The sequence below is a fragment of the Syngnathus scovelli genome, chromosome 8 (assembly GCF_024217435.2).
Source record: "Syngnathus scovelli strain Florida chromosome 8, RoL_Ssco_1.2, whole genome shotgun sequence".
Classification (NCBI taxonomy): domain Eukaryota; kingdom Metazoa; phylum Chordata; class Actinopteri; order Syngnathiformes; family Syngnathidae; genus Syngnathus; species Syngnathus scovelli.
Genome location: NC_090854.1, coordinates 1,918,914 through 1,936,872, shown reverse-complemented (window position 1 = coordinate 1,936,872; position 17,959 = coordinate 1,918,914). Strand labels below are relative to the sequence as shown.

General features: G+C 45.6%; 1 long non-coding RNA gene across 1 annotated transcript in view; it reads right to left on the bottom strand.

Annotated features, from left to right (window-relative positions):
- Window positions 1-17,414, bottom strand: part of LOC137840575 (uncharacterized) — a 79,953-nt gene extending 62,539 nt beyond the window's left edge. The window contains exons 1-4 of the long non-coding RNA XR_011087319.1: window positions 17,099-17,414; window positions 16,699-16,771; window positions 15,309-15,438; window positions 7,279-7,454 (exon numbers count right to left, since the gene is read on the bottom strand). This is a non-coding gene — a long non-coding RNA (uncharacterized lncRNA). The remainder of the gene's footprint in view (window positions 1-7,278; window positions 7,455-15,308; window positions 15,439-16,698; window positions 16,772-17,098) is intronic.
- Between the last annotated feature and the right edge of the window lie 545 nt (window positions 17,415-17,959).

Below are 17,959 nucleotides of genomic sequence, written 5' to 3'. Positions count from 1 at the left end.
TCCCCTTGTCTTGTGCCAGTGTGTCTTGCCTCGTCCCGACCACCAGCGATTCCTTGACGTCCGAGCTCTCAGTAAGATTCCTCCTTTTAGTCTCGCCACAGAGCGACGCTTTTTGTTATTACCTTGATCCCCATAGCCTTTTTGTCTCGCCACAGAGCGACGCTTTTTATTAGTGCCTTGATCCCCATAGCCTTTTTTTCTCGCCCCAGTGCGACGCTTTTTGTTTGAACTTTTTGCCACGTTTCCCTCGCAAGAGGCGTTTTGAGTTGTACTTTTGATCAGTGTGTGTGCTGGAATAAATCAGAGAAAGAAACGACTCTGCATCCGAGTCCTCCGCCTTGTTCCCTGCCTGACAGATGGAGCAGTTTTCTTCGGCACAGGTATGATGGTGGCAGCCTTGAAACATGATGGGACGATGGCCTGCTGCAGGGAAGTGTTAAAGATGTCTGTGAAGACACCCTTAAGCTCCTCAGCGCTCAACCTGGGATGTTCTCTGGGCCTGCCGCCTTACGGGTGTTGATAGCAGCAAGTGTCCTCCTCACGCTATTGGCAGAGAGGCACAGGGGCTGCTAGTGTGGAGGGGGAGGGGTCTTCAGCGTGCAAGTGCTATTCTGAGCGTCAAAGCGAGATGTCAAGTACAGAGGCAGGTTTTTGTTGCACCACCTGTTTTCGACTAATCTTAACTTTTAAAGTTCTTAAGGCCAACTTAAGGAAGTGTTTCCTGCTGTCTCACGTCTGTCACCAGGTGTTTGTGAGTTAAAGCTCTGCTCTGATTTTCAGATATCCGTCACCGTGTTGCTGTTTTGAATTCTTTATGACTTTATTAAGACATATTCTTTCACAGAATCTTCAACATGATGTATTTGGTCAGAACGTTTGCCGTTTGATGTGATTTCGCCTCATAAGATGAACATCTTTCATAAATCTGACCTGCAGGCACTGAAGTGATGGAAACTGTTATTCATAATAACAGTGTCTTCATTAACGAGAATCAGTGATAGTAGTTTTTTGGTGAAATATTTTTTAATGCTTTTAATGAATGCATTTGATTTCAAAAAACTTTTTTTTGAATATCCATGCTATCTGAATATCTGGTGGCCGGGCCTTCGCCCATGGGGCCCGGGCGGGCACGGCCCGAAAAGGAAACGTGGGTCCCCCTTCCCATGGGCTCACCACCTGTGGGAGGGGCCAAAGGGGTCAGGTGCAGTGTAAGCTGGGCGGCTGCCAAAGGCAGGGACCTTGGCGGTCCGATCCCCGGCTGCAGAAGCTGGCTCTTAGGACATAGAATGTCACCTCTCTGGCTGGAAAGGAGCCCGAGCTGGTGTGCGAGGCAGAAAAGTTCCGACTAGACATAGTCTGACTTGCCTTCACACACAGTTTGGGTTCCGGTACAAGCCCTTTCGAGAGGGGCTGGACTCTCTTCCACTCTGGAGTTGCCCACGGTGAGAGGCATCGAGCAGGTGTGGACCTACTTATTGTCCCCGGGCTGGGCACCTGCAAATTGGGGTTCACCCTGGTGAACGAGAGGGTAGCCTCCCTCCGCCTTCGGGTGGTGTGGACGGGTCCTGACTGTTGTTTGTGTCCATGCACCAAACGGCAGCTCAGAGCACCCACCCTTCTTGGATTCCTTGGAAGAAGTGCTGGAGAGCGCTCCTTCTGGGGACTCTATCGTTCTACTGGGTGACTTCAATGCTCACGTGGGCAATGACAGTGAGAACTGGAAGGGCGTGATTGGGAGGAACGCCCCCCCCCCCCATCTGAACCCGAGCGGTGTTCTATTATTGGACTTCTGTGCTCGACACGGATTGTCAATAATGAACACCATGTTCAAACATAAGGACATAAGGGTGTCCTGGTGCCAAGTCGCAGTTCAATGATCGACCATCCCCGATGTCCACGCAATGTTGTAGAGGCGTGTCGGCCATGACAGCCCCACAACATCCAGAGCCTTTAAGAACTCCTGGCAGATCTCATCCACCCCTGGGGCCTTGCCACCGAGGAGTTTTTTTAACTACCTCAGTGACTTTAACCCCAGAGATTGGAGAGTCCGCCTCAGAGTCTCCAGGCCATGCTTCCACAATGGAAGGCGTGTAGGTGGAATTGAGGAGGTCTTCGAAGTATTCCACCCACCGACTCACGACGTCCCGAGTCGAGGTCAGCAGCACGCCATCTCCACTATAAACAGTGTTGACGGTGCACTGCTTCCCCCTCCTGAGACGCTGGATGGTGGACCAGAATTTCCTCGAAACCGTCCGCAAGTCATTCTCCATGGCCTCGCCAAACTCCTCCCATGCCCGGGTTTTTGCCTCAGCAACCGCCGAAGCCGCGTTCCGCTTGCCCATTCAGTATCTGTCAGCTCCCAAAATGGCCTGATAGGACTCCTTCAGCTTGACGGCATTCCTTACCGCCGGTGTCCGCCACCGGGTTCGGGGATTGCCGCCACGACAGGCACCAACGACCTTACGGCCACAGCTCCGGTCGGCTGCCTCAACAATGGAGGCACGGAACATGGTCCACTCTGACTCCATGTCCCCCGCCTTCTCCGAGACGTGGGAAAAGCTCTGCGGGAGGTGGGAGTTGAAGCTCTTCCTGACAGGGGATTCTGCCAGACATTCCCAGCAGACCCTCACAGTCCGTTTGGGCCTGCCAGGTCGGACCGGCATCTTCCCCCACCATCAGAGCCAACCCACCACCAGGTGGTGATCAGTTGAAAGCTCTGCCCCTCTCTTCACCCGAGTGTCCTAAACACTCGGCCGCAAATCTGATGACACGACTACAAAGTCGATCATCAAACTGCGGCCTAGGGTGTCCTGGTGCCAAGTGCACACATGGACACCCTTATGCTTGAACATAGTGATCTAAGATGGCGGCGCGTGCACACGCAGCGACCTCTCCCTGTCCCACCCGAACGATGTTTTGTTCGTTTAATGAGCGTTTGTCCGACAGTTTTACGTGTTCGTCTCGTTTTACTACGTCGTGCTACAGGTACAGCAGGCAGGTTCTACTCGACATCGGCAAAATCGAGTTTTGCAGCGTTCTGAGCTTTGAAACAGACACAGGAACTCGGACTACTCCGCCGGACTCGCCTGCTACTCTTCCCCCCGGATAGAAAGCGTCGGAAGCGGTGTGCGAGGGGGCAGAAGAGGGGCAAGCGCGGAGGCGTCCGGGCCAGGCTAGCGGCCAACCCAACTTGCCCGGCCGTGCCTTCCATTCTTCTGGCGAATGTTCGATCGCTAGACAACAAAATGGATTACATTTTACTGCTGAGATCTACGAACCGGACAGTGAGTAACTGCTGTGTGCTCGTGTTCACTGAGACTTGGTTGACTGTCAACATTCCAGACTGCTGTGCATCTGGAACAGCTAGCGTGCTATCAAGCGGACCGGGCCATTGTAAAGGGGCGAAAATTGCGAAGAGGAGGAATCTGTGTCTACATCCGTGACGAATGGTGCCGGGACTCTGTAGTTGTATGCAGGCACTGCTCGCCACTGGCGGAGTTTGTGATCATTAAGTGCCGTTCTTCTTACCTGCCAAGGGAATTTACTGCGATTCTTCTAGTCGCGGTATACATCCCTGCCTTCCAACATTGAAAGCAACAGGATCACGGCTCTTAGTGAACTGTACCAGCCTGTCAGTGAACAACAGACGGCGCACCCTGATGGTTTCACCATCTTCGCTGGGGATTTTAATCATGCTAACCTAAAGTCTGTTTTTCTGAGGCTTCACCAGCATGTTAATTTTCCAACACGTGGTGACAGCTTCCTGGACCTGGTCTACACTACACATAAAGGAGCTTTCAAAGCCAGCCCCCTCCCCCATATTGGGCTTTCTGACCATATCACTGTTATGCTTATGCCTGCATACAGACAAAGAGTGAAAGCATCCAGGCCGGTTCGCAAGCGGGTAAGAGTGTGACCTGAGGGTGCCTCTGATGTGCTTCGGGACTGCTTTGACGCAACAGTCTAGGGAATGTTTAAGCAGGCAGCCACTTGCAACAATCAGACGGACATAGAGGAGTATACTGACTCTGTTTCCTCTTACATCTCGAAGTGCATTGATGATGTGACCCACACAAAATGCATTGTCGCTCGGGCTAACTGGAAGCCATGGCTGACAGGGGCTGTCCTCAGGCTGCTGAGGGCCAGGGACAAAGCTTTGAGAGCTGGGGATGAGGCTGGCTTGAGAACAGCGAGGCCCGACCTGTCCCAGAGCATCAAGGAAGCGAAGAGGGCGTTCTCTTGCAAGATTACCGCACACTTCAAAGACAGCAGGGACGCACGGAGCATTCAGACCATCACGGACTACAAGCCCGCGCCACAGAGCTGTGAGGGCAACATCTGTCTGCTCAACGATTGGAACCGCTTCTTTGCTCGCTTCGACGCTCAGAACAGCACTTGCCCGCTGAAGACGCCTCCCCCTCCACACGAGCAGCCCCTGTGCCTCTCTGCCGATAGCGTGAGGAGGACACTTGCCGCTATCAACACCCGTAAGGCGGCGGGCCCAGACAACATCCCTGGTCGAGCACTGAAGGACTGCGCTGGAGAGCTGATGGGTGTCTTCACGGACATCTTTAACATTTCCCTGCAACAGGCCATCGTCCCATCATGTTTAAAGGCTGCCACCATCGTACCTGTGCCAAAGAAACCTGCTCCATCCTGCTTCAATGACTACCGCCCCGTGGCACGGTCACCCATCATCATGAAGTGCTTTGAGCGGCTTGTCATGGAGCACATCAGACCAACCCACTGGAGGAGGCCTCTCTGTCGAAAAAAAGACCTCACCGATCTGATCCGTTTTCGATCCGGACATCACCCTACGCTCAGAAGGTGGCTACATCTAATGGGGAAGTGTGACGACGCCCGATGTCGACTATGCGGTGAAGAGGAAGAATCCGCCGAACACCTCTGGCTGCGGTGCCCTGCGCTGACGTCAGAGCGGTACTACCGACAGCTTGGTGCCTTCTTCAGTGAACTCTCCAGCCTCCCTAAAGCAAGCCTCGCGCTTCTGAGGATTATCCTCAGGCGCCTCGAGTGACTCACAGACAGACAGACAGACAGACAGACAGACAGCAGCAACCGCGTGCTGAAATATGCCGACGACACGACTCTGGTGGGTTTCATCACTGAGGGCGACGAGACTCAATACAGGTCGGAGGTCGACCTTCTGGCCACGTGGTGAAGGGGACAACAACCTCCTGCTGAACGTTAACAAGACCAAGGAGATTGTTGTTGACTTCCGGAAGGGTCGCACCCAACGCCTGCTGTTAGGGTTTTCCAGGTTATCTTTATCGTAGGATTATGTTGGAATGTAAACTATAATGATTAAATCAATCTTGTCTTGCCCTCACAACGCAGAGTAAGATGAAGTGGTTGCTTCCTCTGCTTGATTGACCAGCTGCAGGGGAAGCAATCAAAGTTGTTCTGTTTCCCACAACAGTGTAAAACACCCCCTGCTCTGATCTTATCAGAGGCCGGGGGTTCACCAAACCTGTCCACTCTCACCCCCACTCTGTATCTCTCAATAAAAATGCTCCTGCAAGAGGCCTGAGGCAGACTTCATTCGATCATCGCTGTTCAGACAGCGACGAATGGACTCTCCACCTGCAGGTGCTTAAGAGGACTTACTTGTCTCCTGTTTGGTTCTTGCAAAATAAGTTGGAGTGTGCACAACTCTAACACCTGCCACTGACCATCGACGGTGCTGTGGTGTAGAGAGTGAGCGGCACCAGATTCCTGGGGGTGTACATCAGTGAGGACCTCTCCTGGACCACTAACACTGCATCACTGGCGAAGAAAGCTCGGCGCTGCCTGTACTTCCTGCGGAAACTCAGGCAAGCAAGTGCTCCTCTGGCCGTCATGACCTCATTCTACCGTGGCACCATTGAGAGCCTCCTCTCCAGTTGTCTCGCTGTGTGGGGTGGTAGCTGCACTGAATACAACATGAAGGCCCTGCAGCACATAGTGACCACAGCTGGTAAGATTATTGGTGCTTCACTCCCCTCCCTGAAGGACATTTACACCTCCCATCTCACCCGCAAGGCGACCACGATTGTGTGTGATGTGAGTCACCCCGCTCACTCTTTGTTTGGTCTTCTGCCCTCTGGGAAGAGGTACAGGAGCCTGCGCTCCTGCACCACCAGACTCACCAACAGCTTCATACTCCAGGCTGTTAGGATCTTGAACTCTCTCCCCCTTCTTGCATAACGTCCTGTACTTTTGCGCTATATTCTGACTGACTGTTGTATGGAAACTTGCTCCATTTTTGCTCCTCTTATTTATTATGTTGTTTGTTTATTTATTATTTATTCATCGCTCTTATTTATTCATTGTTTGTGCCTTCTTGTTTTTACTTTTTGTGTTGTTTATTTGTATGTATATTGTGTCTTGTCACCGTGGGATAGTGGGAAACATAATTTCAATCTCTTTGTATGTCTTGGCATGTGAAGAAATTGACAATAAAGCAGACTTTGACTTTGATTGTGTTCATTATTGACAATCCATGTCGAGCACAGAATTCCAATAATAGAATACCTCTCGGGTTCAGATCGGAGGGGCCGTTCCTCCCAATCACTCCCTTCCAGGTCTCACTGTCATTGCCCACGTGAGCATTGAAGTCACCCAGTAGAACGATGGAGTCCCCAGAAGAAGTGCTCTCCAGCACTTCCTCCAGGTACCCCAAGAAAGGGGGGTGCCCTGAGCTGCTGTTTGGAGCATGGACACAAACAACAGTCAGGAAGAGGGCGGGGGGAGGCTATCCTCTTGTTCACTAGGCTGAACCCCAATGTGGAGGCGCCAAGCTGGGGGGCAATTAGAAAACTCACACCTGCTCGACACCTCTCACTGTGGGCAACTCCAGAGTGGAAGAGAGTCCAGCCCCTCTCGAGAGGGCTTGTACCGGAACCCAAACTGTGTGTGGCGGCAAGTCCGACTATGTCGAGTGGGAATTTTTCTGCCTCGCTCACCAGCTCGGGCTCCTTTCCAGCCAGTGAGGTGACATTCCATGTCCCAAGAGCCAGCTTCTGCAGCCAGGGATCGGACCGCCAAGGTCCCTTGCCTTTGGCCGCCGCCCAGCTCACAATGCACTCGACCCCTTTGGCCCCTCCCACAGGTTGTGAGCCCATGGGAATGGGGACCCACGTTTCCTTTTTGGGCTGTGCCCGGCCGGGCCCCACGCTTTAGGCCATAATAGGTTAACACATACAAAATTTAATTAATTAAAATAAATATTAAATAATAATTACATAACTAAATAATTAATGAAAATTAAGTGTCACTCACTGTCTTTGATTGGCTGGAATCCAGGATGCGTCAATGGCCAAGAGGCCTGAGCTCGCAGCTTGGCTGTAACCTGGGTTATGTAGAACTGCCATGGGTCGGAGAAGGCTTCTGTCATGTTACAAACCAATGGGTACTGGACATGCTGACAGGCAGCCACGGGGACCCAGGCAGTTCCCCTACAGGATGAAAATATAGGAATGCAAGCAATCTTCAGTTTCTATTTTTAGAAAAATTGAGACTAATTGCTCTGTGTATTCAAATTCATGGCATCGTGCATTAATTTGGCAACTACAAGACGAGACAAAGAAATTGTAACACCAAGTATTAACCAGTCTTCACCACCCTAACCCTTTCCCCATCAATAACTCAATGTGGGTTCTCCAGAGGTACATTTTAAGATGCAGTTGAGGCATTGAGGGGGTCTGGTTTGGTGATAAAAATAAACGAATCAATAAGAAATACATTTATTTTGATGGCTGATGGGGACATAATACGTAAATATAATATTAGTTTTCAATGTTACGCGGATGACAACCTATTATATATGCCGTTATCGATGACAGATCCGCGAGACTGTTGTAATCTTGAGGCGTGCCTTGCGGAGATCAAGCAATGAATGTCTCTCAACTTCCTTCGTCTTAACCCAGATAAAACTGAGATGTTGATAATTGGTCCAGCTCGTTATCAACACTTATTTAAGGAAACCACTATAACTATAGATAACCGTACTATCACTCAGAGCGATACTGTAACTAATCTTGGGGTAATATTTGACCAAACGCTCTCCTTTCAAAAGCACATTAAGAATATAACCAGAATTGCGTTTTTTTCACCTTCGTAATATTGCTAAGATTCGTCCGATCCTCTCGACCGGTGATACCGAAACTATTATACATGCGTTCATCACGTCGCGTCTGGACTACTGTAATGCATTATTCTCTGGTCTTCCTAAGTCCAGCATCAAAAGTCTACAGTTATAACAAAATGCTGCTGCAAGGCTGCTCTCACGGACAAGAAAATTTGATCACATTACCCCAATATTAGCTAACTTACATTGGCTCCCGGTCCATTTAAGATGTGACTTCAAGGTTCTTCTATTAACCTATAAATCATTCCATGGTTTAGTGCCTACATATCTCGTCGACCTAGTTCCTTACGATCCGTCTCGTAACCTCCGCTCGTAAAACGCTAGTCTCTTAGTGACCCCGAGGGCCAAAAACATTTCTGCAGGGTCTAGAGAATTTTCTATTCGGGCTCCAGAGCTTTGGAATGCCCTACCAATGGATATTAGAACTGCTACCTCAGTAGAAACATTTAAGACACGTTTAAAGACACATTTCTATGATATGGCCTATAATTAACCTGTAGTGGCCGATTTGGCTGGAGTTTGTTTTCGCTCCCTCTCCCCCTCCCCCCACGGTTAGGTTTCACCCAAGCTGTCAGCGGCTATCTGGATTCTCGTGGACCAATTTAGGATGAGGGAACTGCAGCTTACCCTCCTCGAAGTCACTGCCAGGACAATCGAGGGCACCTCCGGCAGCTCTTCGCTTTGACTTGGGCATCCACTTTTTCATTGATTTACATATTACGTATTTTATGTGCCCTCTCTGCATACATTGCAGCCTGGTGATCCTGAAAGGGGCATCCTTCCATCTGCGGTCCCTTCTCAAGGTTTCTCATTTTTCCCCTGGTAGTTTTTTTTTTTTTTAGTTTTTCCTTGTCCTTTTGGGAGCTTAAGATCAGGGGATGCTTTAAGAATAATTGTCAATTGTTTGTCTATGTGAAGCCCTTTGATACTGCTTGTGATTTATGGCTATACAAATAAACTTGACTTGACTTGACATGAGATTCATCACGTCTTTGTAATACTATAAACAGATTCTTTTTTTTCAGAAAATAAAATTTTTAGATGTTACCTGCTGACAGTTTTGTCTACTACTCCAGTCTTCTTCAGAGCCGCCATACGACGTGCTGCTGCCGTGTCATTTAACCATTACCCGGCTCGGCAGACCTGTCATAGTCCGCCGAGCCGGCCCTTCCGCCTTTGGTGGTCTTTAGCTTTCATGTAAAACTGACAAGTAAGCCAATGGATAAATGACACATCAGCAGCACATCGGTTGACGGCTCTAAAGAAGACTGGAGTAGCACTCGGAGCTGTCAGCAGGTAACCTAAAATTTTTATTTTCTGAACAAAAGAATCTGTTTATAAAGAAATAAATTTGATAAAACACTGAATTAATGAAATAATAGCAACCTGACCCCAAATAGACTTTCACCCCTCACTATCCGCAGTAATAGTATTCTCTCCACAGACACCTTCAAGTTCCTGGGAACCACAATCTTGCTGGACCTGAAATGGACCGGCCACATAGACTCTGTCCGGAAGAAGGCCCAGCAGAGGCTGTACTTCCTGAGACAGCTCAAGAAGTTCAACCTGCCGCGGGAGCTGCTGAAGACCTTCTACACTGCCATCATCCAGTCTGTCCTCTGCACCTCCATCACTGTCTGGTTTGGATCGGCCTCCAAACAAGACAAGCACAGACTGCGACGGACAATAAGGACTGCAGAAAAGATAATTGGAATCAACCTCCCATCTATCCAAGACTTGTACCTGTCCAGGACCAGGAAACGTGCAAGTAACATCTCTACAGACCCTTCTCACCCAGGTTGCAGTCTGTTTGAACTACTCCCCTCCGGACGGCGTAATAGAGCTCTGTACACTAAAACCAGCAGACACAGAGACAGCTTCTTCCCCCAGGCTGTTGCTCTGATGAACTCACACCACTCTTAGAGTCTCAGAGTCATTACTGTGCAATAACATCCTGCTCTCCACACCTTTTTTGAATTGTCTACACTGTTTGTACTGTGTGTCCTCTCTGCATCCATTGCAGCCTGGTCATCCTAGAAGAGTGACCCTCCCATCTGTGGTCTCTTCTCAAGGTTTCTCATTTCCCCTAGCTGGAGTTTTGAGTTTTTCCTTGCCCTCTTGGGATTTTAAGATCAGGGGATGTTTGAGAATATCTGCCATTTTTCACATGTCCTGAGTGTTGTTGCTCGTCACCTAAATGTTGAACAGAGGCTGTGATTTACCGAAGTCAAATTCCTTATTGGGCACGCTCAAACATGAAGAAAAAAAACCTCTTGAATCTTGAATAAGCAAAAGCAAACGTATGGATTGAACATGTGCTCATACGTACTACTTACTTTAAATATTGTACAATCAATTGCAATCAACTTGGATTGAGCAATAATTGAAAATCAGTATAAATCGCAGCAGACACCTGAACAATATCAATAGAAATTGCACTCAATATAATATAAATAAAATAAAATCTAGAAGCAAACCCTGACCCTGAAATTTAGCATGTTGTAGGAAGAGGCTACAGGATGACATTACATTCATGCCATAACTGCAAGCACCCAAGAGGAAATATGGAACACCTAAAGATCTTATTACCAGCCACTATTTTGAATAGTTTTCTTTTTGATAGCTGTTTTATTTAAGATCAATTAATTGATCTTAAATCAATTGATTTGTTTTTAATGTATCTATTTTACTTGTTTTTTTATTTTAAATAGGTTTCAGAAAATAAATAATTATCAAGACTCGTGAAATACCGTATTTTTTGGACTATAAGTTGCGTTTTTTCATAGTTTGGGTGGGTGGGCGACTTATACTCAGGAGCGATTTATATGTGAAATTATTCACAAATTTTCAAAATTCAAAAATCCACAATGTAGTGAAACCGCAATAAACAAACCGCAATGTAGCAAGGGATTACTGTAATTTGAACTGCAACTGACGCCAGTGGCGCACACGCGGCGTTGTTTACATAAAGGACAAAGGATTAGATCACGGGATTTAATGACTTGGAGTGACAGAGATTGTTTGATAAAACTGTTGTTTATAATTATATGGGCCTGTGGAATAATTTGAACTGCAACTGACGACGAATCCGATGTCAGCGGCGCAGCGCACACGCGGCGTTGTTTACATAAAGGACGAAGATTTCGATCGACAGATTTAATGATTTGGAGTGACTGTCAAACCTGCCCTTTTTATTAAAGTGACCAGCTTCCCATTAAAGGGTTCGATAAGCCGGGGTGAAGGGACTCGTACGTCTCTGACCACCTGAGTTAAATTCATTCTAAAAGAATAAATATAATCTTTTTATGACGCCAATCCTTACTTAAATTTGAGGCACATCGTCAGAATAATCGCGCCATAATGATGGCTCCCTTTGGTTGTTTGACGATTTTGTTATGTGACGGATATTTTAAGATGTCTTTGTTAAGACCTCAGGGATTCGTTGATTTACTAGCTGAGCTCAAGAAAACAACGTGGAACCAGATCGGACAATTCCTGATGTTAAGGATTAAAGCTGTCTTCACTTTAAAAGAATTGAACAGATTTAAAGAATGACTATGATAGGAAAATAAAGACATATTAAAGTTCTAATTGCTGCATATAAAACCATGCTCAACATAGTTAATACGAAATAATCGATAACCAAATTAAGTATTAAGAAGAGATTTAATGAATAAGCAAGAAAAATAATTACAAGTCGAAAAAAACAACACAACCACTCAGAACAAAAGAGGAGACTAAAGGTCTAAAATCCTATTTGGTTGAACAAGTCGAGTGATCGGCTCTCTTTTGTTCCAAAATCCGAATTCCGTTTAAAAAAGAGAAAAGGTCTCGCCGTGAGGAGCTTAAAATTGGTGTCTTCCCCTTTCTGCTCGAAGCGGCTGTCTCCTCTGCCTTCCTCGAAGCTTATAATTTGACAAAGTCCAATTTGAAGCTTAAACTTTAACAAAGTCCAATTCGAAGATTCTGTAAATTCATTTTAGTAGATTTTGGTTCAATCTCAAAAACAATGAAAAACCCATCTTCGTCTAAACGGCATTCTTTACACCGGGCAGCATCACAGCCAACGCCCTGGCTAGGAAGAAGCGCCCCGCTCTGTGTCAGGACAACACTGATTGTCTTGGCAACCTTGCTTAAAGCAGCAACCACTGAGCATGACTGCACTCTACCACCGGATGCAGCTGTTTCCTGTCTTGCTCGAACAGACATGAACGAGCAACAATAGGCTAAACGATACGGTAAGCTAACGTGACATAAACATAAACAAAGAGCTGAAAACGCGCCTGACGTAACATTCAGAGTTATTCAAATAACTATTACATAAATAACACGTTTATAAAACCATCTGTGTCACTCCAATTCATTAAATCTATCAATCGTCCTTTATGTCAACAATGCCGGCCGGGTGCGTGCCACTGACGGCGCTTGTACTTCAAAATATTCCACAGGCCCATATAACGATATATAAATTATATACCAAATAACTATTATAAAAGCAATATTATCAAACCATCTGTGTCACTCCAAATCACTAAATCCATCGATCAAATTCCTCGTCCTTTGTCAACAACGCGTGTGCCCTGACGTCAGCCTCGTCGTTATTCCACAGATCTAGTATATAATTATATTGTAGCGTTAACAAAGTACAAGGAAAGACGTGGGTTTGGTAAACGGCTCTTTATTTAAAGAAACAAGAGTTCAACGAGCCAATAACTACTGAACTGTAACGATAAAAACATATACAAGTTGCTACACCAGGTATGGGCAAACTACGGCCCGCGGGCCACATCCGGCCCACGGGACCGTTTAATCCGGCCCGCCAACCCTAAATAAATTGTATTATTAAACATTTTTTTTTTCGGTCATTTTGCCTGCAATGACTGCGTTTCCCCAGTAGTTGGGGAACCACTCGCCTGCGCATTTACTACCGGAAGCCGTGTCAGAAAGCTCGGTGCACACTCACAAGAGCGTGTACGTACTCAATATACGGAAATGGCGCACTCGCGCTCTATTTGTATCAGTGCCGAATTTAGAGCGTGGGCTGTGACGACAGCATTGTTGTAATTTGCGGGCCGAGCTTTCGGATACAGTTTTACGCTAAAGCCACCCACAAACCTTACCCTGGAATCCTTCCATTAAAATGAGTCGCCCAAGGAAAAGCAAGGTGGACACTGAGTGCCGAGTGTTTAAAAAGAGTGGCCAATTTGGCTCGACGTACGTGACGTGACGTTCAGCCACATGAACATCAACATCAACCTGTCACAGATCTAGGTAAACGGACCAACACCTCGGATCTCTCCTAAGAATTGCCACAACAAATTTTACTCCAGACTATGACACACTAGCAAAAAAAAGGGAGACAAACAACACTGTTCCCACTGAAAATGAAGGGGAGGCTTTCAAGTTTGTTGTAAAAAAATGCATTTTGAATATGATCTGTACAAATAGCAGGGATTGAAACTAGCGACCATTCTCATTTTCAAACAATGCAGGATGCTCAAGGACATTGATGCACCACCTGTTTGTGACTAATCTTAACCTGTAAAGTTTTTAAGGCTTACTTTAAGGAAGTGTTTCCTGTTTCCTCACCTCTGTTACCAGGTGTTTGTGAGTTAAAACTCTGCTCTGATTTTCAGATACCCCTCACCGTGTTGCCGTTTTGATTACTTTATTTAGATGTATGCTTTCACCGATTCTTCAAGATGATATATTTGGTCAGAATGTTTGCCGTTTGATGTGATCTCATAAGATAAACATCTTTCATTAATCTGACCTGCAGGCACTGAAGTGATGGAGACTGTTATTCATAATAACAGTGTCGTATTTTATGAGAATCACTGATAGCAGTTTTTTAGGGATTTTTTTTTTTTAATGCTGTTAATAAATGCATTTGTTTTCAAAAAACTTTTTTTGAATATCCACGCTTTACTACCTACTAAAGGCCAAAACCTTTTATGCAATGACCTTTATATGTCGTTTATATTACTTCACACAAACACTACATCCATCTGCTCCTGGTTCGGCCCCCCGGTCAAAATTTAGAACCCAATTCGGCCCACAAGTCAAAAAGTTTGCCCACCCCTGTGCTACACGAAATAAAATATAATATATATCAAATAACTATAACATAAATAGTTCACCGTCACACGGCCCCAAGCACCGGCGTCGACTTCCAGGCGTGTGGCGGCGTGGACTTCCATCCCTGGAGGTGGCACTTCCAGCCACGGAGGTGGAAGAGAGCTCCATAGAATAGGACCTGGCGTGCGTAAAAGCCATGTCCGAGCCCCATCCACCATCCCCGGACAGCCAACCGGCCGAGCGCCGGCCCCCGACTTCCATCCACGGAGGTAAAAGAGAGCTCTGTAGAGTAGGACCGGGCGTTGAGTAGAAGCCACGTCCGAGCCCCATCCACCGTCCCGGAAAACCACCCAGCCGAGCGCCGGCCCCCAACTTCCATCCACGGAGGTGAAAGAGAGCTCCGTAGAGTAGGACCGGGCGTGCGTAAAAGCCATAATAGTTTTTAAAACCTTCTGTGTCACTCCAAATCATTAAATCCTTCAAACTCTTCGTCCTCCGTGTCACTTACAAACAAAGCCGCTAATGATGCCGGTAGTACGCGGGGCCCTTCGTCATCTTCGTCATCCCGTGATCGAATCTTTGTCCTTTATGTAAACAAACGCCGCGTCGCTGACGTCATTTGAAATTCAAATTACATTAATCCCTTGCTACATCGCGGTTCCACTTTTTTTTTTTTTGAATTTTGAAAATTTGTGAAAAAATTTATATATAAGTCGCTCCTCAGTATAAGTCGCCCCACCCACCCAAACTATGAAAAAAAAAAAAACACGACTTATAGTCAGAAAAATACGGTACCTACATTTGGTGGTCCTATTTTTAAAGAGTAAAACGATTCAATATATATATATTGATAGATAGATATAAAATATTTAAATCATCACATACTTTTCAATCATATTGCAGAGCCCTATTGTCGACAGTTAGAGCTCTAGAACTAATGGTATCTAACTAATGTTTTGAAAGACTGGTTGCATCAAGGTACCACTCACTGTACAGTACTTAATGCCCATGAAGCTCGAATAGATCTGTGATTCATGTCACTGAACTAAAATAATACATTAAAATAAACAATGAAGAAACTCACATATCTGTACTGATACGGATTTGGTAATAAATATCCGCAGGTCTGCCTGGTCCATGTTCCCATGTTAACGTATGAAGGAAATTAGTGGAGGTGATTGCCACGTTGACTGGTTGGGGAAGTTCACTCAAAGCTGAAAAATAATAATAATAAAAAATTATTGTGTAATTTATTGCATATAAACATATCTAAGAGTTGCTGATCTCTTTGCAAGTGAAATATTTAAGTCCTTTTTAAATGTAGCAAACGCCCCTGTGCTCTTTTGACAGCCGAGCTACTTGGTTTATAAATTGCAACTCTGCTTGGTCAAAAAGCAAATGAAAAACAAAATACATAACTTTCATGTATTGTGGTAACTATAAGTGACAAACGTTTGAGTCAAAACCAGGAATGCAATGATCCCTCATTTAACATGGGAGATGCGTTCCAGAACCATTCGCAAAAAACAAAAATCCTCCAAGTTGAAACGGTGTATGTATTTTTTAGAAATTTAAACACCATTGTAATGAAATTTCCAACGTAGAAACGGTATATGTATTATTTAGAAATATGAACACCATTGCATTGAAATTTCCAACGCGTAGTGTTTCTTGTTGGCCACGAGAGAGAATGGATGTATTGTGAGTTAATTAGAAGAGTGGCTTTCCTTGCCAGGCAATACAAAGTGTGTACCTTCCGAATTACCACACTTCACTAACCCAGGGGGACATTATGCATAGCGAATCCAAAGTGAGTCACGGTTGCAATGAATCGCCTGTAGCATTGTGGTCCAGTACACAATATTAAAGCTTTTTAAACCCTCACCAATGCACTACATATACCTTTTCTATTGCCTTAACAACCATTCCCATACTGTTCTGTAGATACGTACGTATATTGTACCTTTACAGTAAATAAAATAACACGTGATATTGTCACGTGTCCTGACTTCTTCTGCACCAGGTGATGCTTCTTCCCTTGCGTGTGGCCGCCTTCTGCGTTTGAACTCAAGTCATGTCCGCAGAGGCACACCCTGCACCATCAGCGTGTATTTAAACACCGTTCTCCCATCACTTATAAACCTACGAAGTAGCGCCTCTGCGATAGTTGAAACGGGAAGTGGTGAGGGATTACTGTCATGCAGTCAATATGTTACAAATTAAAATTAGGACTAATGTGATATTTCATAGGCTGTAGACATTAAATATTGGAACTACTGTAGATGGAAACGTTAAAAGCGTAATCAGCGTCCCACTCCACCCCCATAATTTGTTTGTTTCCTTAACTAATCTAGGTGCCACAGTGCTGCTTGTCGTGGCACTGAATATCAAGGACGTGTTACTGTTTTACCTCATGTCACACAAAAAACAAAACATTTAAAACGTAAAACTAAAAAACAATGTACAGTACACACCTGAGAGAAGATGGGGAAGTGACGTAAGCGTCCAAAAGACAAAAATCATGTCGGGGCGGTGGCCTTCCCGGTTCTTGATGAACCGAAGGGATCCAACAGTTGGGAGAATGTTAGAGTTTGACAGTGTTGTTGAGGTAAACCATAAAACCACATTATGCTTTGTACATTTACAAGTAAAATTTAGGCTGCTTGGACAACAACCCAATGTACCTCTCAACAACAAAGAAAATAAGAAAAAATAATACTAATAAAATAACATACAACTCATTAGATGAAGCTTATGCTTAGTTAAACTTAGCGAATAGGTTATAATATGACACGTTAGAAACGAAATGTTCATAAGTTTAAGTTAAGTGGAATGAAATATCAGTGAATAAATGAAACATGACATCGCAGCTACCTTCAATGGAAAACCTTCCATGCAGAGTATATTTGTCATGGGGACCTTCACACCCTGGCTTTGTGCTCGCAAAATCACTGCATTTACAAACGTACTGTTCAAGGAAACTCCATAACAAGTTGATCTAACAAAATCCAGTATATGTTTCACATACGTCAAAATATTGTGTGGTGGATGAATAATAATATGGGACTGAAACAAACAAACCAAAATATTCCCGGCAATAATTAACAGCTTAATACTCTGATAATGACATTCTGCAGCGGTCCAATTGCTTGCTTGGTAGGTTCGAAGGCATAAAATAGGATATCACATGATCACGTCGATGTCGTAACGTGCAGACATGTTCATCTACTAGACAACTTCATAAGCGTGTTGGCCAGTAGCTGGAATACGCCATCGTAGTAGCCATATTGGATGTGGCACATCTTCCCGTGAACTAATGATCTGAAGTGCGGAGGCTGCCACCACCACGTCACACAATGCAACCCCCACCTCTGTCCTAAATATGCATTTGTGCCCACCTGACCATTTGGCCCAAACTTTAGAGCCGCACCCTTTTGAAAGCAAAAATGGTTACAGTTTAACCCCACCGCACAATGGGATACAACCTTCATGCTAAGTGTGTGTGTGTATATATATATATATATATATATATATATATATATATATATCCATCCATCCATCCATTTTCTGAACCGCTTAGTCCCCACGGGGGTCGCGGGCGTGCTGGAGCCTATCCCAGCCGTCATTGGGCAGTAGGCGGGGGACACCCTGAACTGGTTGCCAGCCAATCGCAGGGCACACAGAGACAGACAACCAATCGCACTCACACTCACACCTAGGGACAATTTGGAGTCT